The sequence below is a fragment of the Monodelphis domestica genome, chromosome 4, assembly GCF_027887165.1.
Source record: "Monodelphis domestica isolate mMonDom1 chromosome 4, mMonDom1.pri, whole genome shotgun sequence".
Taxonomy (NCBI): domain Eukaryota; kingdom Metazoa; phylum Chordata; class Mammalia; order Didelphimorphia; family Didelphidae; genus Monodelphis; species Monodelphis domestica.
In genome coordinates this window covers 84160836-84186578 of record NC_077230.1, presented here as the reverse complement: position 1 = coordinate 84186578, position 25743 = coordinate 84160836, and the positions used below count along the sequence as shown (strand labels likewise).

Below are 25743 nucleotides of genomic sequence, written 5' to 3'. Positions count from 1 at the left end.
TAAACAAGTTGTGGCATAGAGTTGTGATGGAATAATACTACACTATAAGAAAGGATGAGCAGGTTAATTTAAAAAAATACGGAAAGACCTACATGAAATTATGAAGAGTGAAATGAGCAGAACCAAGAGAACATTATATACAGCAATAGAAATATTGTTTGGAAAAATAACTTGTGTAAGTCCATCTACAGAGAAAGAATTGATAAATGGAAATAAGCAAGATTTATATATACATATATTTTAATTTTTATTATTTTAATTTTTAATAGATCAATAAGTACCTTTCCATGGTTACATGATTCATGTTTTCTTCCTCCTCTTTTCCCTACTCCCTCCTGGAGTTGACAAGCAATTCTACTGGGTTATACATTTATTATCACTCAATACCTATTTCCATATTATTCATATTTGTAATAGAGTAATCTTTTAAAACCAAAACTGCAAATCATATACCCACATAAACAAGTGATCAATCATGTTTCTCTTCTACGTTTCTACACCCCCATTCTTTCAATGTGGATAGCATTCTTTCTCATAAGTCTCTCAGGATGTCCTGGATTATTGCGTAGCAAAGTCAATTACATTTCATCATCCTGCAATGTTTCTGTACAATGTTCTCCTGGTCTGCTCATTTCACTCCTCATCAGTTCATGGAGGTTTTCCCAGATACCTGGAAACTTTAATGTAACAAATGAACAAATAATTTTAAAAATAATAAACTGCCTTGTTGAGGCACCTTTCTTCATCTTGTCTACTAGATTGCAGGTCACTCCAGAGCTAGCAATTCTTGAGAATGCAATACACACTTGGGAATGAATGAATGAATGAATGAATGAATGAATGAATGAATGAATGAATGAATGAATGTGTCATCCTAGACAACAAGCCACCTCCACAATCCATCATTCAGTGATGCCTCCTGCATCAAAGAGAAAATGATGCTATATTAATTGTTCTTTCCATTAAGTAGGACAGGCCACAATTTGAGATGTATCAAAAACTTCACATGCTCCAAATACACCTATATCATTCTCCGCAGCTCACCATAGTCCTGTTCTCTTTTTACATGCCTTGAAATCCCCACCTAATATGGGGTTAGCAGCCAGAATCAATCAATTACTCAATCAGAATTTATTAATCACTCAACTATGTGTTAGGCACTTTGCTAAATGCTGGAGATACAAAGAGAGGCAAAAGGGCATCTCTCCTTAAGGAGCTTGTGATCTAATGAGAGATACAAAGTGCACATAAAATATATACAGAGTAAACTATCTGCAGGATTAATAAGATAATAATAATTGAAATTGGGAAGGCACCGGAATTAAGAGGGCCTGAGGAAGACTTCCTGTAGAATGTGATATTTTAACTGGGACCTTCCAGAAGCCAGGGAGGTCAGTAGTTGGAGTGGAGGAGGGAGAATGTTCCAGGCATGGGGAAAGTACTTGGAACAGAGATATGGAATATCATGTTTATGGAATAGCCAGGAGGCCAGGGTCACTGGATTGAAATCTGCATGTCTAAGAGTAAGATGTAAGTAAGAAGACTGGAAAGGTAGGAGGGAGCCCGTTATGAAGGGCTTTGAATAACAAAAAGGGAATTTTGTATTTGCTCCTGGAGGCAATATGAAGCCACTGGAGTTTATTGAGCAGGGTAGTGACATCATTGGACCTGTGCTTTAGGGCAATCACTTTTATGGCTGAATGGAGGATGGATTGGAGTAGAGAAGAGACTTGAGGCAGGAGGACCCATCAACTAATGCAATAATCTAGATATAAGGGCACCAGAATGCTGACAGAGTCAGAGGAGAGAAACAACAGGATAGTCTCCTGGAGGTTAAGGTGAACTCTCATTTGTGTTTTTTGCACGAGGATCTCTTACATCAGTTTAACTAGTTGACACCCTGGGCCCCAAATGAGATGGTCAAGTCCTATGTAGGGCACTCCTGGTGAGGAAACTCTTTATCAATGAAAGTGAGCAAATAAATGTTTTGACTCTTAGGGGCCACTGAGGTGGCAAGTAGCCTTCTCCGGGCCACACAATCAGTATGTAGTCAGGGGCAGGACTAGAAGGATTTCTTTATTGGGAGATCTTCTTGACTCCATGCCCAGTACTCTCTTCACTGCCCACTACTAGCTCTTTCATCCTAGACAGTAGTCTCTAGACTAGACAATGGGCAGCAAAATGGCACAGGGGATAGAGTCCTGGGCCTGGAATCAGAAAGACTCATCTTCCTGAGGTCAAATCTGGCTTCAGACACTTAGTAACTGAATGATACTGGCCAAGTCATTTAATACTACTTGTCCCAGTCCCTCTCCTATAAAATAAGCCAGAGAAAAAAATGACAAGCCATATTTCAGTCTCTTTGCCAAAAAACCCTCATGTGGAGTCATGAAGTCAGACAAGACTGAACAACCAACAATCATCTCCCAGGAGACAAATTGTTCAGTCCTGTCGATGAAGAAAGGCATCAATAAATGCCTGGTAGATGTTCCAGTTCCCTGTCACCTCATGAAACTAAGATCATGGGATCATAGATTTAGTCAGGAACCTCAGAAGCTAATTTCATTCCAGTCCATCCCTCATTTTATTGAGAATTGCAAGAAGGTCCAGAAACTTGCCCAATGTCACTTAGTTAAGTATTTGAGGCAGAATTTGAATCCATGACCTGTCACTCTAAATCCAGGGCTCTTTTCACTGGATCATGTTGTCCAGGGTGACAACAGGATGAAATTGGATTAACTGGGATTCCAGGTGTTAGAGAGAGGAAATCAAGTCAAAATTCCTCCCTCTCACCTTCGCCTCAACAAGTTCTGAAAGAGCCTCTTCTTTATTGTGCAATCCTGAGTTCTCTCTCCTAGCAAATCTCAATTTATTGAATTAAAGTTTGGGTGCTTTGGCCCACAGAAATCTGCAACCTGCAGCAAACAAAGAATAAAGGTGTTAATGACAGAAACTGCCCAGGATCACACTTAGAAAGTCAGGAGAAGAAAATGAAGCCCATTTTTTTCTCCCATCTCAGGCGATTTCATCCTAAACTCCCCCCTCTCCCACTCCAGTTTTCCATGAATGCTTGGAATGGACCGAAGATGGGTACCTCATCTTGGGGAATCCTCAAGATCTGTCTTCAGAATGGAGAAAAGTGAAACCTGTCACAGGACACTCCGGCAGAAGAATGGAAAAGGAGAAGATGGAGAGAGGGGGTCTGGGAAACAGGAAAAGGGTTTGTTGTGGCCGAGCAGAGAGTGAAAAGGCCTGGGGGGGGGGGGGGCGGGAGGAGGAGGGAAATGGAGGCGGGGTTGAAAGGATGGCCCCGGCGGGAGCAGAAGGCGGTGGCAGCGGCAGGAGAAGGGAAGGGAGGGGAGGGGAGGGGAGGAGAGAGAGGAGCTGAATTTTTAAGAGCTTTGCCCAGGAGAGCACAGCCTTCAGTCTGAAACTTCCTCTGCCTGGCACCTCCGGTTGCATCCTCCTGGTCCTCCCCTGAGACCAGGACCGAGGAAGTCCGGGGAGACTCAACACCATCATACCATCACCTTCACCTAGTCTCGGCGCCTGTCCAGGATCTGCAGGGGGCGGGCAACTTTCAGGTGAGTGCGCGGCTGTGAGTTCGAGTCCCGACTCCTTCACGTGTGGTGGGGAGGCTGCGGGAGCCTGATCCAGGAGTCCGGAGATGGTTAAGCATGCGGAAAGGTTAAAAACTCAGTATTGAGTTCACCTCGGGTCAGGGAGAATGGCCTGTCCTCGCTATTCCATGGCAGGAGGAAAGCCAGGGAACGGACAGAGCAATTACCGCACAGATGAGAACATGGGGAGCCATTGCACGCTTTAATTTTCCCTGAGCCAAATAACCCCGTGGGTTGTGATAGGTAGGGTCCATGTAGACTGCCATTCTTTGCAGAATTGTCTGTTTCAAGACTTCCCGCGGTCCCGTTCCTGTTCCTCCTGCCACCTCCAGTCTTTAATCTGTGGGAATCATGAGAGAATGTTCTGTGTTCTTGCCACAGCCCTTCTACTTTACAGAAGACTGTGGTGAGCAGAGTTCTCTATAGGAATTTATAATAGGACCCTGGATCTGAAGTTGGAGGGAACTTCAGAGGCCATCTAATCCACACCCCACATCGCCACTTATTTTACTGATGAGGAAACCGAGGTCCAGCTAGGCTGAAGAGTTGTTTTACAAGTTCTGCAGAGAAACTACGATTAATTAGCAGAATTGGAACTCAGCTTCTCTGACTCTCCACACAATGCTTTTTCACCTACACTGGCTTGAAATTGAGACCTCATTGGGCCCAACGGTACCTTTATAACCTAAGAGATGGGGGCGGAGAGGGACAAAGCAACATTCCCTACCCCCTTTCCCTTATGTGAAGTCTGTAAGAGTAAATAAAAATTCTAGAAACTTTAAGGAGTTCAGAGACTCCCTCATGCCTATTGTCCTAGGGGGAGCTACATTAGTGGTAGAGAATGTTCATAGGTACAGTGATATTATCATAGAAGCTACACCTGGGCTTTGCTGCTTTGAATCGTTTTTCTGATAAACTATTCATTTCTGGGGGTTGAAACCAAGAAGCCTTCTAAGTCTTTTGAGTCTTTTTGCCAGGTATGTAGCAATCCCCAACCAACTTCATCCTTAGCTATTATGTGCAACTATACCTCCCAGTTTCTTTCTTTCTTTTCCACAATTGCCCAAAGTGAATACTTTCATTACCTGGAGATAGATTTTTGGATCCTGGAATGATAAAGATCAGCCACTCTGTCATTGAAATGGAAATCCTCCATCCATCCATCCATCCATCCATCCATCCACCCATCCATCCATCCATCCATCAATCATTAAGAATTTATTAAGCCCCAATAATTTGCCAGGCACTGGGATCTAGGTGCAAAGAATAAAACAATCACCACTCAAACAGATCTTACATTTTAATGGATGAATGAAGAAAGCACCAAACTTTAGCCCCCTGCCCCTCCCCACCAAGAGCCCTATTGTTGCTCTTTCTAGCGTATATAGATAGGAGTGGGGAATATTACTTCCCTGAGGTAGGTTCCCCTTTTTCATTGCCTTTGATCAGAACTAGAGTTTCCCTAGCAGCCATGGAGAGGTTATAGGTTTTAGATCAGATGATGAGAATGTGGAAGCCATCTGCTAACAGTAGATCCATTGACTGTGTGTGTGTGTGTGTGTGTGTGTGTGTGTGTGTGTGTGTGTAAATAGCTACTCTTCATTTGTTCATTAAACATGTATTAACAATTTACTAAATATAACGTCGTTCCGGGACTGGAAGATACATAACAGTATTAGCGCACTGTTTTGCACATATACCTGGTCTACTCAGATGGATCTGTGATCTCATCAGGGTGAGTGTGACTTCCAATGATGCACCATACAACCACTCCCACCTACCCAGCCAGCATCCTGTACATTTTTCTCAAGGAGTTCACCCGATGTGTTACAATCTCTGTATTTTGGCCTTTCAAGGTCCTCCCCAAAGGAGCATATAGGCTGTCCTTTGGTTATCCATTACTTTCGTGATGATTAGCCCATTTTCTTTTATACTCGTTCATTTTTTAAATGAAGAATTTTACTTTTTACTCTGCTCCTACACATACATATAGATAATATGCTTGATAGAGACATATATCCCAACCTCATGCTGATAATTGGGGCAAACACCACCTACGTGAAGCTGCTAATGCTCTATTCCCCCAAATATGATCTTGTCTTTATTTTATGTATTTTGTGCATGTATTTATTATACATATCACCATGCATTTATATATGCATCATATATATGTATATATACACAAGATGTCCCCAAAGTCTTATTTTAGTCTTAAACTTTAATGACTTATTTTTTTTAAGTTTTAATAGTAAACTTTAATAGCTTAATACTGAACTAAATCATTCCATGACATGCCATATTAACCTATGTATATGTTTTCTTTTCTAACTGAATGTAAGCCCCTTAAGGGCAGGAACTGTTTCTTTTTTTATTTTATGTCCTCAACACCTAATACAATGCCTAACACACAGTAGGCATGTAATAAATACTTGCTGATTGATTGACTGAAGGATGGACAGACATATGATTTCTTTTTTTTTTTTTGAGAGTTAGGTGCCATTTTATTAGGGTTTTTTTTTTTGAAAATTTTATTTAACTAGTCAATTTAGAACATCTTTCCTTGGTTACAAGGATCATATTCTTTCCCTCCCCTGCTCCCACCCATTCCCATAGCTGACGAACAATTCCACTGGGTTTTACATGTGTCTTTGATCAGAACCTACTTCCATGTTGTTAATGTTTGCACTAGGGTGATCATTTAGAGTCTACATCCCCAGCCATATCCCTTTGACCCATGTAATCAAGTAGTTGTTTTTCTTCTGTGTTTCTGCTCCCACAGTTTTTCCTCTGTTTGTGGATAGTGACCTTTCTCATGAGACCCTCAGAATTGTCCTGGATCATTGCATTGCTACTCGTAGAGAAGTCCATTACATTTAATTGTACCACAGTGTATCAGTCTCTGTGTACAATGTTTTCCTGGTTCTGCTCCTCTCACTCTGCATCACTTCCTGGTGGTTGTTCCAGTCTCCATGGAATTCCTCCACTTTATTATTCCTTTTAGCACAATAGTATTCCATCACCAACATAGACCACAGTTTGTTCAGCCATTCCCCAATTGATGGGCATCCCCTCATTTTCCAATATTTTTGCCACCACAAAGAGTGCAGCTATGAATATTCTTGTACAAGTCTTTTTCATTATTATCTCTTTGGGGTACAAACCCAGCAGTGCTATGGCTGGATCAAAGGGCAGACATGGATATGTGATTTCAACTGGTATCAGTAGGAACTAATAAGACATCCTTCTACCAATTCAGGGAAATTGCTCAGCAATCTAAAGTTTTTTGTTTACTTGTTTTTTTTTCCTTTTTAAACCCTTACCTTCTGTCTTAGAACTGACACTAAGTATTTGTTCCAAAGCAGAAGAGCAAAAAGAGCTAGGCAATGGAGGTTAAATTACTTGCCAAAGGTTACACAACTAGCTATACATATTCTTGTACAGGTCTTTTTCCTTATGATCTCTTTGGGGTATAAATCCAGCAGTGGTATGGCTGGATCAAAGCTGCCTATAGTTTTTAAAAGTTGCCTGTAGCTCTAAGGGATTAATTGACTTGCTCAGAATCACAGAGACAGTATGTGCCAGAGTTGAAGACCAGACCAGAAATTACTATAAGAACTAAATAGTAAAATATGATATGCCCCACTGGTCTTAATATAGGCCACATACTCCCCAAAACAGGCTTGTGTAAAACTGAAGGGATGCCACATGGGGAGATCAAGTAATACATAACCTCCCATGTTCTGCTGGCACCCATTCGGTGGTAACACATGGAGGGAGAAAGGTCTCACTTTGTATGCTTATTTATGTATTTTTTTCTTTCAAAGATATATCTTATAAGTATATTCCATATACGTATGTGCTAGGAGGTTCTAGCACACTAGATGGACCTCCTGGGACACATATAAAGGAGGACAGGAAGAACTGTACAGAATGGGCCCCCTGTGGAGGATTTACAGGAGGAAACAGAGAAGATTCCCAGAGGATAAGAAGGCATGCTTGTGTTGTGATCAACCCAGTTGGAGAGCTCCCATACTAATAAAATCACAGAAACCTTGAAATGTAATCGTTGTTCATCTTAGGGCTTTCCCTCTGATATTGACCTCAGTTTATTCTTGGTATAACTGGTTTTTAGTAATAGTTTGCATGTTGTCTCCCCATTAGATTATAAGCTTCTTTAGGGCAACCCCTGGTTTTTCTTTGTTTTTCTTTGTCACTACTGCTTAACACCATGTCTGGCAAATAATAGGTGCTTATTAAGTATTTGTTGAGTTGGCTAGATATGGATGGGATTTTTTCTTTCCTTTCAAAGAGAAATTATTTTATGGACACATTTCATATTTGGAGGGAGCAGCTAGGTGGGGCAATGGATGTAGTGCTGGCCTTGGAGTCAGGAAGACTGCTATCTCCGAGATAAAATCTGGCTTCAGACACTTACTAGCTATGTGACTCTGGGCAAGTCACTTCACTCTACTGGCTTCAGTTTATTCATCTGGAAAATGAACTATTGAAGGAAATGGCAACACACTCTAATATTTGCCAAGAAAATGCCAAATGTAGTCATGAAAGTCAGATGGGATTGAAAATGACTGAACAACAATCACATAATTGGAGGCAACCTATGTTCTGAATAGAGTAAATAGGTAATTGGATCAATGACCTGCTTTGGGCTTTCACCTTGGTGGTTATGATAACCATTGGTTATTGATACTGGTGAGGACCGTCCTGTATATTGCATTGATGTGAAATGATGTATCTCCAAAAGGACAAAAGGATAAGGCTATACACAAAAGGCCAATTACTCTCTCCCACTCTCCCTAGAACTCCTTCCCCCATTGCTCCCCCCATCCCACAATCCCCAGCTTCAATGGGATTTTTATGACTGAAGAGGAGACTAACCCAGCTGGGTCCCTCTTACTGTGTCCTCTGCTGCTGGAACTGTCCTTCAGTTAGTTGCAAAGCTTACAAACCCCATTATTCCCTGGAGTCCATCACCTCTGCCCATGTTTTTGCTCCATGGCATTAAACCCTATAGAGCCTTCTCTGCTGTTGTGAGCAGCAGATCTAGGATCATCCACCTACCATAGGGAAGTGGATTCTAAGCCACAAGGCAGAAGGCATCTCTTTAGGGAGGCAGATCTCCAGGAGTGCTTTTCTATTCTAACTGCTTCTTCCTAGAAGTTCTTTCCAACCTCAAGGATTTGGTCCTGGCAGGAAGAGGTGGGGGAGAGAGGTTCTGAGCAGTGAGGAAGAAATGATGAGCATTGCAATGAGATGCATCAACTAATCAGTCAGCAAGCATTTATTAAACACCAGGGAATCACTGGGATATTGAGTGGATCCATAAAGCTGTCAATTGGCAATGCATCCATGACCTCTGGGAAAAGAATTTCTGCTTTTTAGGACCTGCTTTTCTTATTCTGAAGCAGCAACTCCTACATGAACTTGAGAGAAGGGAGGCAGGACAGGGCTGGAGAGGAAGGGCAGTGGAAAATTGCTAATAGGGGACGCCTGTTAAATTTAAGCTGTGTTTTCTTTTAGACTGCATTCAAATTTTGTAAGGCCAGATTTTTTATTGGGGGTGGATAGGGGAGGGAGGGGAATGATAATGACAGAAGAAGCATCGATTCCATAGCATATGCTGTAAACGACATATTCCATATTGGGCAGCTAAGTGGCAGGATGGATAGAGTGTTTGTCCTGGAATCAGGAATACTCATCTTTTTTTCAAATCTGACCTCAGATACTTCCTGGCTGTGTTTCCCTGGGCAAATTATTTCACTCTGTTTGCATCCGTTTTCTCATCTATAAAATGAGTTAGAGAAGAAAATGGCAAACCACTCCAGTATCCAAGAAAACCCCAAAATGGGCTCACAGAGCTAGACATGGCTGAAACAACTGAAAAACAACAACATACTCTAAATTGGAAAGCTTTTGTTGGGGAATGGAAAACGTGAGGAATCCAAGTGTAGGATTTCAGCTATCTATCCCCTTTTCCAAAGTAATGGCAATCTTCACTGCATTCCCACTTTATTTAATCAGGGAAAAGGCACAGATAAATTCCTAGGAAACCATTCCTGCTAGTGAGGAGTTTCCCAGAAAACCTTTTGGTTGGAAGCAAAGGTTTTTTGGTTTTGTTTTGTTTTTCCTAGGAGCAATCTATGTAGTCTTTCAATTGGCACCTTCTTTTTCTGGACTGGGACATTCTAGGTAATTTTCTGGTTTTATTTCTTATATTAGGATATTCAGGTTTTTTGACTAATTTTATTCTTCTGGAAGGCTTGTGGTCCTTAAATTGTTTATTTATCCAGTCTTTAAGATCAGTGTGCTAAGCTTAGTATAAAGTATATAAGCTAAGTATAAAGATTGTGGTGTTTTTTTAAACTGTTAATGCTTTTTGCTTCTATTTTTACCAGATACTCATTCACTTCAGTATATCTGTATTCCCAATTGATTGCCATATCTTTTACTTATATAGAGAGATTTACCACCGTGACTTCAAGTTGTTGTTTTTTGTTTTCTCTTCTGCTAATTTACTTCTGCAGCATGGGCCATCTAGGTTGCCATTTGCTTCCTTCGAACTTTTCCCAAGATTCCACTTTTTCAGTTGAACCATTCCATAACATTCTTCTGTGGTTTCATGCTTTCTTATGAATGAGTAGGGTTCGATGTTTCATCTGGTATTGGCTCAATTTCCCTTAGTTTGCACTACTTAGAGACATTTGTAATATTTTGGAAATTTTGTTAGTCAGCATCCCTCTAATTCTAGTATCTTCACTCTTAGCATATCTACTTGTGTCCAAGGTTTTTAACAGAATTTTTATTATCTTCAGTTCTTGGGTGGTTTTAATCCCCCCCCCCATATTCTATTATTTACTTTGCTATTCCTTTCTTTGTTAAATCTGAGGCTGGACCTCAAAGCCATCTTAGCCTCATTCCAAGCTGGGGAAGTTACTTTTGACAGAACCAGTCCCAGCTGGATTCTAGTCCCCTTTCCTTAAGGTCTCCTCTTCCCCCAGCATTGTCTCTCTCTCTCCCAGTTACTTCCATTCTTCAGACTCTGACTGGGCTGAGTCTGTGGCTGTCAATTTTGGAAGGTTAAGGGGATGGTAGAGGGGATGTTCTGGTGTGGTTTCAGCCTTTGGGGATTGCCTAGCCTAGGGGTCACTCTAGGAAGAGGAAAAGAATCCCCCATTTCTATCCCTTAATCTTCTCTGTTATTGTCCAGCTGGTGTTGAGGTCCACTGCTTACTGCAACCTGATACTGGAGGAGGATGGGGTATTATGTATCAGTAGAAACTGTAGCAGCAGGGAAATCTCTAAATGAGTCCCAAAGCACAAACCCATGGGGTCAGTTTGTGTGTAGGTGCTGGTAGGGAAGGGGAAATGGATTCTCCACTGTTAATAAATAAGGCTTTTTACCAAGGTGGGCTTCTTGCTTTCTAGTACTCTGGAAACAATGGCAATTGTTCTATCTCTGGCTCATAATTCTTTTTCTTGAGATTCTTTAGAGCTAGTGATAACTGGACCAAATGTCTAGTCCACCATCTTACTGGTCATGTGCCCAGTTTTAGTAAGTTGCTTCTTAAAACCCAACTCTTGTCCTTCCTATCTCTCCTTTAGCTCTGTTTGCTTTAAATCACTGAGGTCACCTTTCGTGCCCAGACCTCTGCTTCTGCTCTACAGAGGATGAAGAAGGGTTTATAGATTCAGGCTTGAGACAGCTTCACGCAATAAGCTTTTTTATTAAGCACCTGCTATGTTAACTGGTAGGCAACGAGGGTACAAACAAAAAGACTGGAACTACATCCTTTCAAGGAGTTTACATAAAATGGGCACGAGGAGAAACCCCATCCTTAAACTTATCTCAGCCTCTAATTCCCAAGTGAGCAAAGGTTGTATAACTTCTGAAAAGAAAGGCCACAAGTATATGGGTGTCAGGGAGGATCCTTTTTGGACCATTTATGGAATCATGAGGACAAGTATATCACAGGCCAGAACCAAATGGGGAAGAGTAGTATGGGATGAGAAGGCTTGAATGGATTTCTATCTGCATTAGGGAAGAGAGTGCCCAATCACATGAAATCATGGATACACGGATAACTGATTGACCTATGGATCAACTCCACCATTCCTGGAATTTCCCAGACAAAAACTTCCTTCTTTGGATATTGCTCCTCTATATGTGTCACCTCCTTATGGGAGTATAAGCTTCTTATAGGCAGGGACTATCTCAATGTTTGAATATTTATCTGCAACACCTAGCATGGTGTTTGCAGAATAAGCATTACTTTTTTGGGTTTATTCATCCATTTGTTGGCATATATTCTTTGTTTCTTGCTGTCTCTATCCCAAATTCATTTGACATTCTACACGTTTGTTTTTCTCTCTCTATTCCTAACTATTGTTATTTATTTTTTAGTCCCTACATTTTTAATTTTTATGTTTCTGTCACTTAGAAGGCCCCTTTATAGAAATCTTGTCTCGGTCCATTTGACAACATGGCATATATTGCATGTGCTCTATTTTGTTTCTTTCCTACATAAGCAGGCCACTCTGCACAAAGAGAGAAGGCAGAGACCAGAATTCACTGTGGAAGAGCGCTAAAACTTGAGCTTGAGTGTTGTTCCTGAGCCCAAACTTCTGAATTATAAATTTAAATCTAGAAAGAACTCAGAGGCCATCTCATCTAAGTCTCCCTTTGTACTCTCCTATAATCATATGATCGTAGAATTATAAATGGAGAGTTTGACTTATTTCACATGCTCTCTAAGTCCTCTAACCCCAGAGCCAGTGCTCTTTTGACTACACCAGGTAGTCTTCCTCCCTTCTTTTAACCCTGGGTTGGGTTCTGCCAAATTTATCCAATATGCCTGCAAATTCACAAGACCTTATTCCCTTGGCTTAAAAACAAAACAAAACAAAACAAAAAACACCCCAAACCCATACATTCTGTTTAGAATACTGTGTGTTGATTCCAAGATAGAAAAGCAGTGAAGGTTAGGGTTTAAGAGACTTGCCCAGGGTCACACAACTAGGAAGTGTCTAAGGCTAGAATTTAACCTCCTGTCTCCTAGCTCTCAATCTGCTGAGCTACCTAGTTGCCCATCCCCTTGATTTTTTTTAATATCATCAACCCAGCTATAGTCTTTGGGGTCATGATGATATAGAATATGAAATGAAGGTATCACATGCTCAGAGTGTCCATCAAAGAACTATTCTAGTACCTCATCATGGAACGGAGGTGCCCTTAGGTTCTAAGGCTATGAGAATAGAGGCAAAACACCAGCACATCCCATCAAGATGGAAAGTCTTAGAATAAAGGTACTATGTGACTATCCTTCATCCAGAGGTAGGTTTTCTGTAGATGGACACATCATCAGATGTTTGATCACTGATTGGTTTTATTTATTTATTTTTGAAGCCTAGCTGTACATGAAGTGCAGGATCACACTGCTGGGAAGTATTTCAGCTGGAATTTGAACCTTGGCTTCCTAGTCCAGTGTTCTATCTACTCTGCCACGTTACCTTTTAACTAGCTGAAAGTGGACTGGTGTGCTTCCAGAGTTGGTGGGCTCCCCTGACGATCAGCAATATTCAAGCAGGGGCAGTTTGACCACTTGTCAGGTGTGTCTTAGTGAGGATTACTTTGGGGGTATGGGCTGGTCTGGGTGACTCTTATGGTCCTTTCCAACTTTGAAATCCTATGATTCAGTGTTTAAGGGGATTCTTGACCAAATATAGGTTGGCTTAGATGGTCACTGAGAACCTTTTCAATTCTGAGATTCTGTGTCTGTGGCTCTATATTTCCACTGATCAAAGGGATTCCTTTCCAGGTATGGGGTGGACTAGAAGGGCCCAGGGATTATCTTCCAACTCTGAGATTCTGGGTAGAGGAGATTTGATCTTTTAGAGTGAGAGAGTATCTATGTTGATTAAATTAGCTCATTTCAATGGGATAATATTTATTAAATGGCTCATTTTATAGGATTTTAGCATTTACAAAGCAAAATTCCACATTAGCAACTCAGGAGGTAGTCAGTATGTAAGGATTATTAACCCTATTTTATAAAATGAGAAAAAAGAGGTCTCAGAGCAGAGGAAGGATTTATTCAAGGTTACTTGGATAGTAAATGGCTTCTATGTGCCAAAAACTATGGTAGGGCACAAAGACCAAAACAAAACAAAACAAAACAAAATAGAAAAAAATGGGGGGAAAAACATTCCTGCCCTCTAGCAGTGGGGAGCAGGCAGGAGGACCATGTTAGTTCCTTTCTTTCCCTGTCTCAAGGTCTTGAGAAAACAGAATCTCCCATGCTTAGAATTCTTTCCCTCTTCTGTTCTGATTACTGACCTCCCAAACTAAAATCCCACCTCCTACAGGAAGCCTTCCTCAACTCTTCTTAGTTCCAGTGTCTTCTCTATACTAATTAGATCCTTTTTAACCTGTCTAGATCTTGCTTTGTATACATATGTGTGTGTGTATCTGCATGTTCTCTCTCTCACTAGACTATAAGCTCCTTGAGGATAGGGACTGTCTTCTGCCCCTTTTTGTATTCCTAGCACTTAGTACAGTACCTAGAACATAGAAGATGCTAATAAAAGTTTGATTGATTATTTATTGATCTGTTCCAGGAACAGAACTTATCAATTGAGGCTGAATGGAGGTGGATAAAAAGAAATAAAGTCAGTAAAAGGACTCTTCAGGCCTTGAGTTAAATGACTATAGAGGGCATCTGCCTCTGAGTGAGGGGAGCAGAGGCTACTCTGTGCTGTCACTTCCTCAGAGTTTGAGCCCTCTTTAAGGATCATTGCAAGAGATCACTAATAAAAGCTAGCACTGATATAATGTTCCAGAGGTTGCAAAGTTCTTTACACATCTCATTACAGCTTTGCAACAACTCTGATGAAATAGGTGCCATTTTTACTTCCATTTTTAGATGAGGAAACTGAGAGTGAGAGCAGTTATGGGACTTGCCCAGAGTCATACAGCCAGTAAGACTTTGAGGCCAGAGTTCAGGACCGCCTGACGTCAGTTTCAATACTCCACCATCTAGTGGATTCCAGATGATGGATTAAAAAGGGAGGTCTTTTTAAACAAAATTTCCCTGGGCACTCAACACGCAAACTCAAGGGCTTGGATGATTATTTGGGAAAGGGCTGGAGGCAGTTACTGGACTTGGAAAAACCAATGCAACTTTGCTGAATTATATAGAGAAAAGAACATCCCCTTGGGGCAATCTCAGAGAAGGGAAAACTTGGGTTTAAAAATGGAAAAGAAAGTTTATAAGAAGTGTATTCAACTACCAAGAGTCTTTGGCTTGAATAAGCACATCAGAAGCTATTGTATTATATAAATTATTGGGACGATTTGGTTTTTTCTTTGGTAAACTTGGCACCTAGCATAGTATGAGACATTCAAGTGCTTACTCTTGTTTGCTACAGTACAAAGTGTATTGTAAATGACATTCAACATGCCGTACAATTGAACTGACTGATTAAAAGGCTATTTCCTTGGATAGAGTGCCAGGCCTGGGGTCAGAAGGACCTGGGTCCAAATTTGGCCTCAGATACTCCTAACTGTGGGACCCTGGGCAAGTCATTTATCTGTTTGTCTTGCCCCTATTCTTCTTTCTTGGAGTTATTATTAAGACAGAAAGTAAAGACTTAAAAAAGAAAGAAAGGAAAATATATTTTCTTAATCAAATGTGCAAATCAATATTTTTAAAGTAATCTCTTGAAACAGAAACACATTTGTTGAACAACATTGTTTCTTAGAAGAGGGAGGGATTGTAGAAACATCTGACAGGAGCTTTAGGTATCCCAGGTCTTTCCTGATTCCCCCAATTGCTTGCATTTCTCCCACCTCCCAGAATTACTTTGTCTTTATCTCCTATTTATGTATCTGCATGTACATGCCGCTTGCCTATAGTAGAACGTTTGCTCCTTGAGGTCAGGGACTGGTTTTGCATTTGTCTTTGTATCTCTAGCGTCTATCACATAGTAAACAATTTTTGAAGGGATTTATTAAGCACCTTTGTTCCAGTCACTGTGCTAAGAACTTTAAAAATATTCATTTATTTTATCCTTACAAGAACCCTTGGGAGTTAGTGCTATTATTATCCTCATTTTACAGCTAAGGAAACTGAGAGGCAGACAGAGACTTGCTCGAGGTCACAGAGCTAAAAAAATATGTGAGGTAAAAAATATTTGAACTCAGTTCTTTCTGACTCCAGGTCTACTGCTCTATCCATCATGCCACCCAGAACTCTGAGAATGTAGTCTAAAAATGACTGCTTAAAGAAAGATTTTAAAAATAAGTGTTGTATTAAAAGGGGTAGGGAACCAGTTCTTAGTAACCTCAGATTTATTTATTACTCTACCTCAACTCATTGTCTAGTCACGGGAACTTCTTCTTTTTCTTTTTTGGCCTCAGTTTCCCCATTCATAATTCATCCATAAAATGCACTTAACAAGACAATTATCACAGTTGTAGAACCTAATTAACAATAGTGGAGTCCTAGGCTATCCTTTAATGTAATTCAGGATGGTAAATATTATATGGGTGAGACATGCCCCAGAGAACAATAACCTTTCCTATCCTCAGGAAATATATCTTCCACTCAAAAGTAAATATCTTTTCCCTTGTCTCACTCTTTTCTGGGAATAGGATGAAGTAAGGGATTCACCTTTGTAGAGAAGAGAAAAAGAACTCCTCATTTTTCTTTAATGTAGAGCGGGTACAGAAAGATTCCGTCCCAAAGTGGATTGAGGTTGGGCTGACTCATTTCACCCAAGAGCCACTGTCATGGCAGAAGGCAGGCATTTTGCATTAATTCCTAGTGACCCAACTGGTTTGGGCTAGATTTGATACAATGGCTCTCTATAGTGAGTTACAGTCCTTCCCTTTCGGTATTGCCAATAAATTATTTTTCCACTTTCTCAAAGCCTCCTCTTATGAAATCTTGTAGTTGAGAAAGTCTCACCAGTGCGTGAATGACGTGGCATTTTCTAACCTTCATTTCTGTATCATAGATATATTATAGTAGAAAATTGTTCTAGACCCTTGTCCTGAGTGGTGGGTGAGTGTTGAGTGAAGGAAAAGAGTTACGTTGTTCTCTCATGTGAAGAAGTGTGAAAACAAAAAGACTTTATTGGGTACGTTCAGCCAATCACGGTGTGGTTTCCCGTCAACATTTAGAATAGCCATTGGCCTCTGATATCTTCTGCAATATGGTCAGCTGGGTGGCTTAGTGGACAGAGCACTGAGCCTGGAGTCAGGAAGACTTGAGTTCAACATATGCCCTCAGAAACTTAGTAGCTGTCTGGCCTTGGGCAAGTTACTTAGCCCTATTTGCCCCAGTTTTCATCTGTAAATAAGATGGAGAAGGAATGACAGAGCACTCTAATACCTTTGCCAAGAAAGCCCCAAATGGGGTCATGACGAGTCCGACATAAACGAACAACAACAAATATTATGAAACAACTTCAAATCATAGCTAAAGCTGAAAGGGCCTTAGAGATTATAGAGAAAAACTTCCTAACGGGTGATAGAAAAGACACCTCTTAGGATGCACCAGTGATGACCTCTGGAAGATTTTTTCTTATTTGCTCTCTTTTGCTACTGTTATATGGAAAGATATCCCGCACTCAGATAATTATGTGATCCTGGACAAATCATTAAATTGCTCCTGTCCTCAGTTTTCCTAATCCACAAACCAGGCACTATAATGTCTATAACATCTAACTCATAGGACGGTTATATGGTTCCACTGAGAGAACAATGGCAAAGTGCTTTCCAGATCTTATCTCATTTGAAGTCCAGTTGTCATGACAATAACAGTGTGCAGAGGATGATATGCATATCTCCACATTCTCCTGACTGATGGGGAGGAGGATCAGCCTTAAAAAAAAATAGAAAGTTGACCTGGCAGTTAAGAAGCTCTCAGTTCAAATCTGCTTCCAATACATACTGGCCATTTGACAGTAGGCAGGTTATTTAACCTCTCAGTGTCCCAGGCAACTCTCCATCATTTTTTAAAAAAAACCCTTACCTTCCATCTTGGAATCAATACTGTGTATTGGTTCTAAGGCAGAAGAGTGGTAAGGACTAGGCAATGGGGGTCAAGTGACTTGCCCAAGGTCACACAGCCAGGAAGTGTCTGAGGTAAAATTTGAACCCAAGACCTCTGATCTCTGGGCCTGGCTCTCAATCCACTGAGCCCAGCTGCCCCCTCCATCATTTTAAGTTACAGATGAGTTGCTAGTCTACATCAGAGGAGGCAGTTTCTACACTGGTAGTTCCTTAGAAATAGGATAGAGATGGGATTTCTTCAGTTTCGAGGGAAACTCCTCCCACCTATGGAGGCGGATACCTTCCCTGCAATTTAAAATAGTAGCAAGTTGCCTAGAAAACTGAGATTAAGTGACTTGACCAGTTACATGGCCAGTACATGTCAGAAGGAAGATCTTAGGATTCTCTTACTCCCTTGAAATCATAATTGCTGTAGTTTAGTCATTTTTTTCAGTTGTCTGACTCTTCACAGTCTTATCTGGGGTTTCCTTAGCAAAGATACTGGAGTTGTTTTTTGTCATTCCTTTTCAAATTCATTTTACAGATGGTGAAACTGTGGCAAACAGGATGAAGTGACTTGTCCAGAGTTACACAGCTACTAAGTGTCTGAAACCAGATTTGAGTTCCTGACTCCAGGCTGGGCACTCCATTGACTGTGCCACATAACTTCAGCCCCCAAACTGGGGATAATAATGTCACATAGTTGTTGTGGGAAAGAGAGATGCTTTATAAATCTGAAATCCTTTATAAAGGTGAGCTATTTCCAGGGTTGCAAACTTTGGCAAAACCCATGCTGCCACATGAGTGTGCTGGGAAGCAGCAGATATAGTGGAAAGCAGACCAGATGGGGAGTCAGAAATCCTGGATTCAGATTCTAACTGCCACTTACTTTCTCCAGTGATGATAAACCTTTTAGATACCAAGTACTGGAACTGCAACCCTCACACAGCATGTGAGCCACTCCCTTACTCCAGACAGGGAGGGAAGAAGCGTTCCCATTGGACTGTGGGGCAGAGGGGTGGGGCATGTGAGAAATGTCCTCATGTGGAGAAGGAGAGGGGAGCATCCCCTTCCCGCACGAATGCCATAGGTTTGCCAAAAGGACTCTAGGTGGTCTTGGGCAAATAACATTTCCTCTCAAGGCCACCATTTCCTCATTTGTTTAAAAAAAGGGGGGGGGATTTGAACTTGATTTTCTCTAAGGATGCTTCTGGCTCTAAATCTCTGCTCTATGATCTATGTAATAGCAATTGCGGAAGACAGTATTATCCTACCTCTAGCTCAGGCCAGGATCCTTTCTTTAAATTCCTTGATTAGAGGGTTGTAAAATTTTTTTCTGCATCTGGTGCTAATCTTGTCAATTTTGAAATAATAGCAACTCACATTTTGACAGCACTTTGACATTTACAAAGCACTTTCTTCAAATCAAGGTTGTAATATAGGTACTATATGTATTGTTAGCATAGTTTGTAGGTGATTCCTCACATGTTGGCTCAGAAGGTGACAGCTTGTCTATGGCAATATAGCTAAGTAACTGGATTCAAACCCAAATTTCCACATTCCAAATCTGGTCTTTTTGTTGTTGTTGTTGTTGTTACTATCTCCTGGGACAATATGAATAGTGGAAAGGGCATTAGCGGCAGGAGACTGAATTCAGGTCAGAACTCTGATCTACATTAGTTGTGTGACCTAAAACCATTTAGTTCCTCTGAGCTCCAGTTGGCTTCTCTGTCAAATGGGAATAATAATATTTATCTTCCTACCACCACTTAGGACTATTGCAAGAAAAGTGCTTTGTAAACTCTAGGACCTTGAACCTCAATTTCTTTCTTTGGGCCTCAATTTCCTCATCTTAAAAATTAGGGGATAGGACTGGTGACCTTCGTGGTCCCTTCTAGGTCTAAAACTATGATCCTCAACTATAAAGTGCTTAATAATGGGCAGTTATTATTATATTTGATACTTCCCACCCAAGAATTGAGGACTGCATAGTAACCAGATTTCATAAGATTTCATTTTGACTACTGTGCCATCAGCTACCTAAAGTTGAGCTAGTGTCTTCATATCTCTGATCTGCTAATTTCTACCCATTTATTAAGCTTGGCCAAATCAGGGTCTCAGGTTTCTCATCTCTGAAATTAAGGGGTTGTTCTTGCTGGCATCTGAGTTCTCTTTTAGTTATAGAGCTAACATGAAGGAATCTCCAAAATAAGTGAAAGGAGGGTCTATGGATATCAGGTATTGGTTGATGAAATATTTTTAGACCACTAGAGAATGTAAAGATGTGCCACTTTTTATTACTGTCTTTTTCTCTCTTTCCTCTTCCTGCCTTTCTTTTCCTTGTTCTCCTCCCCATCACCCTCTACCCCTAACTACACTTTGACTCTAATCAGACACTGAGCATTGTGCCACAGACATGTTTAAGAATTTATGAGGATGGCTTAGAGTCAGGATCTGATGAAATATTTATTTGTTTCCATGATATTTATATGTTTCCAAGGGGGTATCAGTTTCAATCTCTCCATCTCAAGGCTTTCTATGAGGCGCCTGTCATTGTAACACTAAGGATCTCACTGAGAGATAAGATACAGCCAGAGAGCTAGCCAACATTTATTGTGTACCCACTGTGCACCAGACCCTTCCTTACCAGGAATAGGAATAGGAATCATCACAACATTTTGGTACCGATTAAGAAATAAAGAGATTGATCAGTGGAACAGATTAAGCATATATTCTACAGAAGCAAAATCTCATAGTACTCTAGTATCTGATAAATCCAAAGATCCTAGCTAGCAGGATAAGAATCCACTCCTCCACAAAAATTATTGGGTAAACTAGAAAGCAGACTGGCAGAAACCAGGTATAGACTAATATCTCCCTCTGTATACCAAAGTAAGCTCCAAATGTCTCCACAACCTATGCTTAAAGGATAGCTTTGTAAACAAATTAGAGAAGCAAGGAAGAAATTACTTTTTAGATCTATGGATAGGGGAAGAGTCTGTGATCAAACAGGATATGGAAAGGATCACAGAAGAGAAAATGGACAACTTTGATTATGTAAAAGTAAAAAAATTTTGTGCAAAATAAAAAAACTCCATTGTAAAGAAAATTGATAGAGAAGCAGGAAAATAAGAAAACAATTCTTTCTGTAGACTTCTCTGATAAAAGTCTCATTTGTAAAATAGGTAGGGAAGTAAGTTGTTTATAGGAATAAATGTCATTCTATGGTCAACAAGTGGACAAAAGACAAAAGTATTCAAAGGAAGAAAGCTAAGGTATACCAAAAAAATGCTCTAAACCATAAATAATTAGAGAAATGTACATTAAAACAACTCTGAGGCTCTCCTTCCTTTTTCTAAGATTGGCAGAGTTTGCAAAAAAGAAAAATGACAAATTCTGGAGGGGTTATGGGAAGTCAGGTATGTTCATGCATTGTCATTTTAAGGTTTTTAAGGCTGCTCTGGCCATTTTGGAAAGTGATTTGAATCTGTACTCCAAAAATTATGATACTATGTGTATATGCCCTTTGATCCAGTGGTACTACTACTACTAGGTTTATATTCCCAAAGAGATCAGAGAAAGTGGAAAGGAACCCCTATGTCCCAAAATATTTATAACAGCTCTTTTTGTGATGGTGAAGAATTAGAAATGGATGGGATAACCATAAATTGGGGAATTACTGAACAAGCTATGACAAATGAATGTGATAGCACATTATCATGTATTGTATTATAGGAAATGATGAATAGAATGGTTCTGGAGAAACCTGGGAAGATTGAACTGATGAAAGTAAAATGAACAGAACCAGAAGACAATAACAATAATATCATAAAAACAATCAACTTTGAAAATCTTAGGCATATTGAAAAATGAAATGACAAACCACAATTCCAGAATATTCATGATGAAACATCACCCTTTCAATTCCCTCACTACTCACCCTTAGATATAAATGGAATTGACTCAATGCACATTGAAGTTTTTTTTTTCTTTTTGGATATTCCCAATTTTACACCAGCTTTGAAGTTGAAAGACCTGAGTTCAAATTTAACACAAGGCTTATAATCTATGTGACCTTGCTTGGGCAAGTCACTTAACTTCCATGTGCCCCAGTTTCTTCATCTGTAAAGCAAGGTGTTTTCATTAGATAGCCCCTGAGGTTCTTTCTGATCTCAATCTATGATGTATGATTCTACCTACCTATATGACCTTGGACAGGTCACCTTGTCTCTCTTGGTCTTGTTTTCTCATCTATAACATAAACAGGTTGATCTAGATACAAATTTCTTAAGCTGGGGTCCATGAACTTTTTTTTAAGGTATTTTATTTTCCCAATTACACAGGGTTACTGTGAGGATCAACTAGGTATTTGTAAACTGTTTAGCACAGTGCCTGGCACATCATAGGTGCTTAATAAATGCTGGTTCTCTTTCTTTTTATTTGCATTTGTTGCTCCAAGGAAGGAAAGAAGGAAGGAAGGAAGGAAGGAAGGAATGAAGGAAGGAAGGAAGGAAGGAAGGAAGGAAGGAAGGAAGGAAGGAAGGAAGGGAGGGAGTGAGGGAGCGAAGGAGGGAGGGAGGGAGGAAGGGAGGGAGGGAGGGAGGGAAGGAGGGAGGGAGAGAGGGAGGGAGGGAAGGAGGGAGGGAAGGAGGGAGGGAGGGAGGAAGGAAGGGAGGGAGGAAGGAAGGAAGGAAGGAAGGAAGGAAGGAAGGAAGGAAGGAAGGAAGGAAGGAAGGAAGGAAGGAAGGAAGGAAGGAAGGAAGGAAGGAAGGAAGGAAGGAAGGAAGGAAGGAAGGAAGGAAGGAAGGGAAGGAGGAAAGGAAAGAAGTTTCTCTCTTTGATCCTCTCTATGTACTTCAGTATCACATGGTAATAAAATGTAAAACTGGAAGGGGTCTTAGAGATCATCTAGTTCAGTTGCTTTATTTTATAGACAAGGTACCTCAGGCTCAAAAAGATCAAATGACTTGCTTAGCATCACATGAGTCATAAAGGTCTGCAATGGCCTCTGACTCAAAATTCAATGCTCTTTCCACTATATGCATTACTTTAAGTTATTTCCTAGTATTTTATACATTTCTTATTTGGGTCATAGATTTTTATCTTCATATCCCTACAATGCTGCACAATGCCTTGAAGTTTAAGGGACTTACCTTGGAAGCATAATGCAGTTTTGCCATTCATAATCTAAACAAGTTGTCTGGGGTATTAAAAGGTTGAGTGGCTTGTCCAAGATCATACAGCCAGTATTTATAGTTGCAATCGCTAGCCTTTATATAGTTCATGACATGTGTTTTCTCTTGTGATTCTCACAACCTCTGAGGTTGGTATTATCATTATTTTGCATATTTGGAAACTGAGGCAGAGAGAGGCTGTGTGACTTGTCCAGGATTCATAGAACTAGCAAATATCATTGACAAGATTTGAGCACTGGGTCCCTCTGCCTCAAACTCCAATGTTCTGGCTACTAAAGATTTGAGCTTCTAGCCACCTATTGTGGTCTATTGTGGTTGAGGTTATGGTTCTGTCCTTTTCAGTCATGTCTGACTCTTCACACTCCCATTTGGGATTTTACTGGCAAAGATACTAAAGTGGTTTGCCATTTCCTTTTCTAGTTCATTTTACCAATGAGGAAATGGAGGCAAACAGGATTAAGTGACTTGCCAAGGGTCACCCGTTTAGTAAATGTCTGAGGCCAGATCAAAAAGATGAGTTTTCCTGACTTCAGGCCAGGCACTTCATCCACTATTCCACCCAGCTCCCTCCCTATCTCACTGGCTCAGAGAGAAGAGTATGCCCCAGGTTTTCCTAGTCAAGACCAGCCTCGAAGACTATACCACACTGTCACCCCCTGAACATAGCGTGGGATCTGTGAATATCAATGAATGAAATGAAATTTCTTCCTAGTAGAGCCTCTACAGGATTATACTTGGTGGAAGTCAAAACAAAAGGAACCTAGTAAATGTCGCAGCTCCAAAACAACAAATGCCCATCTTGCAGGCTGGCGGAAAGGATTATGCGTGGCAGGACTGCTAAGAGCAGGCTCTTCCCGCCTAAGTGAAATACAGCCTTTGAAGAGTGACTGACTGGTTTACAGGACGTCTCGGCCGGTGGCGAGACTCTCAGGTAGGGTGTAAGAGTTAATAGAGAATCCGCCTTCCGTTTTCTCCAACAAAAGCTTTCTCCTCGCTTCCCGGACTCTCAGTGCAGGCACGGACAGGTGTGCTTGTGAGGAGAGACCTGCCTTTTTGGGGATGGCAATTTAGCTTATGGTTCAACAACGGCATTCCTTCCTCAGAAGGGACTTGAGGTTCTGCCCTACATTGGCGGGCTGATGGCACCCTCCCTCTTGAGGGGGAGCGGGTCAAGGCTGGTGTGTCCCCCGCCAGATCAAAGGAGCAGCCACTCTAAGAACCACACATCTCCCTCTGAGCCGCGGAGACCTGGAATTACTGTCGCCAATGAAAAGCTCCCTCCCAAAGCGGTCCCTGTGGTGTGGTCGCTCACACTGCGAGCTCCTTCCTTTTTTCTTTTTCTCCTCCCCCCCCCTCCCCCCCCCCCCCCCCCCCCCCCCGCCAGGAGTTGCCTACACATTCAGGCCCAAGCAGGGCAGTGAGAACTCTGCTATGCCAAATGTGGATTAGATCAGCGCCGTTGGGAAGAAGGTCTGAAATATCTGGGCTCCATTGTGTGTGAGGCTTGCTTTTGCTTGGTCAAACTGTTTACAGTTCCCTTTTGCTAATTTATTTCATGCTGAGGAATTATACATGGTCTATAGCTGTGGCAGCAGCATCTGGGGGCCCTGGGCATTCTGGGAGGAGGGAAGCCCGTTTTAGAGAATACAGTCCAACTTTCGGTACAAAGCCTTACTTTCAAATCCTGTATCCAGCAAGTGTTTGTCATGCCCCTGGTTTAACTGAGAGACCGACTACCCCAAAACACAGTTCTGCACTTTCCCATCCTATTTTCCCCCTTCATTTTCTCCTTCATAAAAGGCAGTAGAGGATAAGGAGAAAGGTTCCCTGATTAGGGAATCTGAGGGCCACAGAAGCTATGAATGCCTCTGTTTCTCTGGCCTGCTGAGTCTTTATCTGTAAAATACTGAAATTATATTGGATGAGGATTTTTAGCCCTTCTTGTTTCAGAGATCACTTTGACAGTCTGGTGGGGCCTGTAGACCCCTTTTCAGAACAAAATGGTTTTAAAAAAAAGACTTTATCTTTATTTTAATGACAGATTGCCACATAAGTTTTCCAAAATTATATAATTCATGTTGCCTCCCTCCCTTATTCCCTTCCTCCTCCCAGAGTTGACAAACAATTCAGTTTGAGTGATACATGTATTATCATGCAATACACATTTCCATATTATTCATTTTTGTAAGCGAATAAACTTGTAAAACCCAAACTCCAAATTATATACCCAAATAAACAAGTGATAAGTCCTATGTTTTCATTTGCATTCTGACTCCAACATCAGAACAGTGTTTTTATTTTATTTTTATTTTTTTGAAAATTTTATTTAGTCAATTTAGAACATTATTCCTTGGTTACAAGAATCATATTCTTTCTCTCCCTTCTCTCTGCCCACTCCTTCCCATAGCTGATGTGCCATTCCACTGGGTATTACATGTGTCCTTGATCAGAACCTATTTCCATGTTGTTGGTGTTTGCACTAGGATGATCATTTAGAGTCTACATCCCCAACCATATCCCCTCAACCCATGTGACCAAGCAGTTGTTTTTCTTCTGTGTTTCTGTTCCCACAGTGTTTCCTCTGAATGTGGATAGTGTTCTTTGTACATCCCTTCAAGTTGTTCAGGATCACTGCATTGCCACTAATGGAGGAGTCCATTACATTCGATAGTACCACAGTGTATCAAGTCTCTGTGTACAATGTTCTCTTGGTTCTGCTCCTCTCACTCTGCATCAATTCCTGGAGATCTTTCCAGGTCACATGGAATTCCTCCAGTTCATTATTCCTTTGAGCACAATAGTATTCCATCACCAACAGATACCATAGTTTCAGAACAGTGTTTTTAAAAGCACACAA

General features: G+C 40.9%; 1 protein-coding gene across 2 annotated transcripts in view; it reads left to right on the top strand.

Moving 5' to 3' along the window:
- Positions 1-3398: 3398 nt before the first annotated feature.
- Positions 3399-25743, top strand: part of GPR156 (G protein-coupled receptor 156) — a 129819-nt gene continuing 107474 nt past the window's right edge. Inside the window, exon 1 of one of the 2 annotated variants that reach the window (XM_007493750.3) lies at positions 3399-3584. The gene's annotated coding sequence lies outside the window, so the exon portion shown is untranslated. Of the gene's footprint in view, positions 3585-12838; positions 13245-25743 lie in introns of those variants that run through there. The other variant, XM_007493747.3, reaches the window with a different exon arrangement.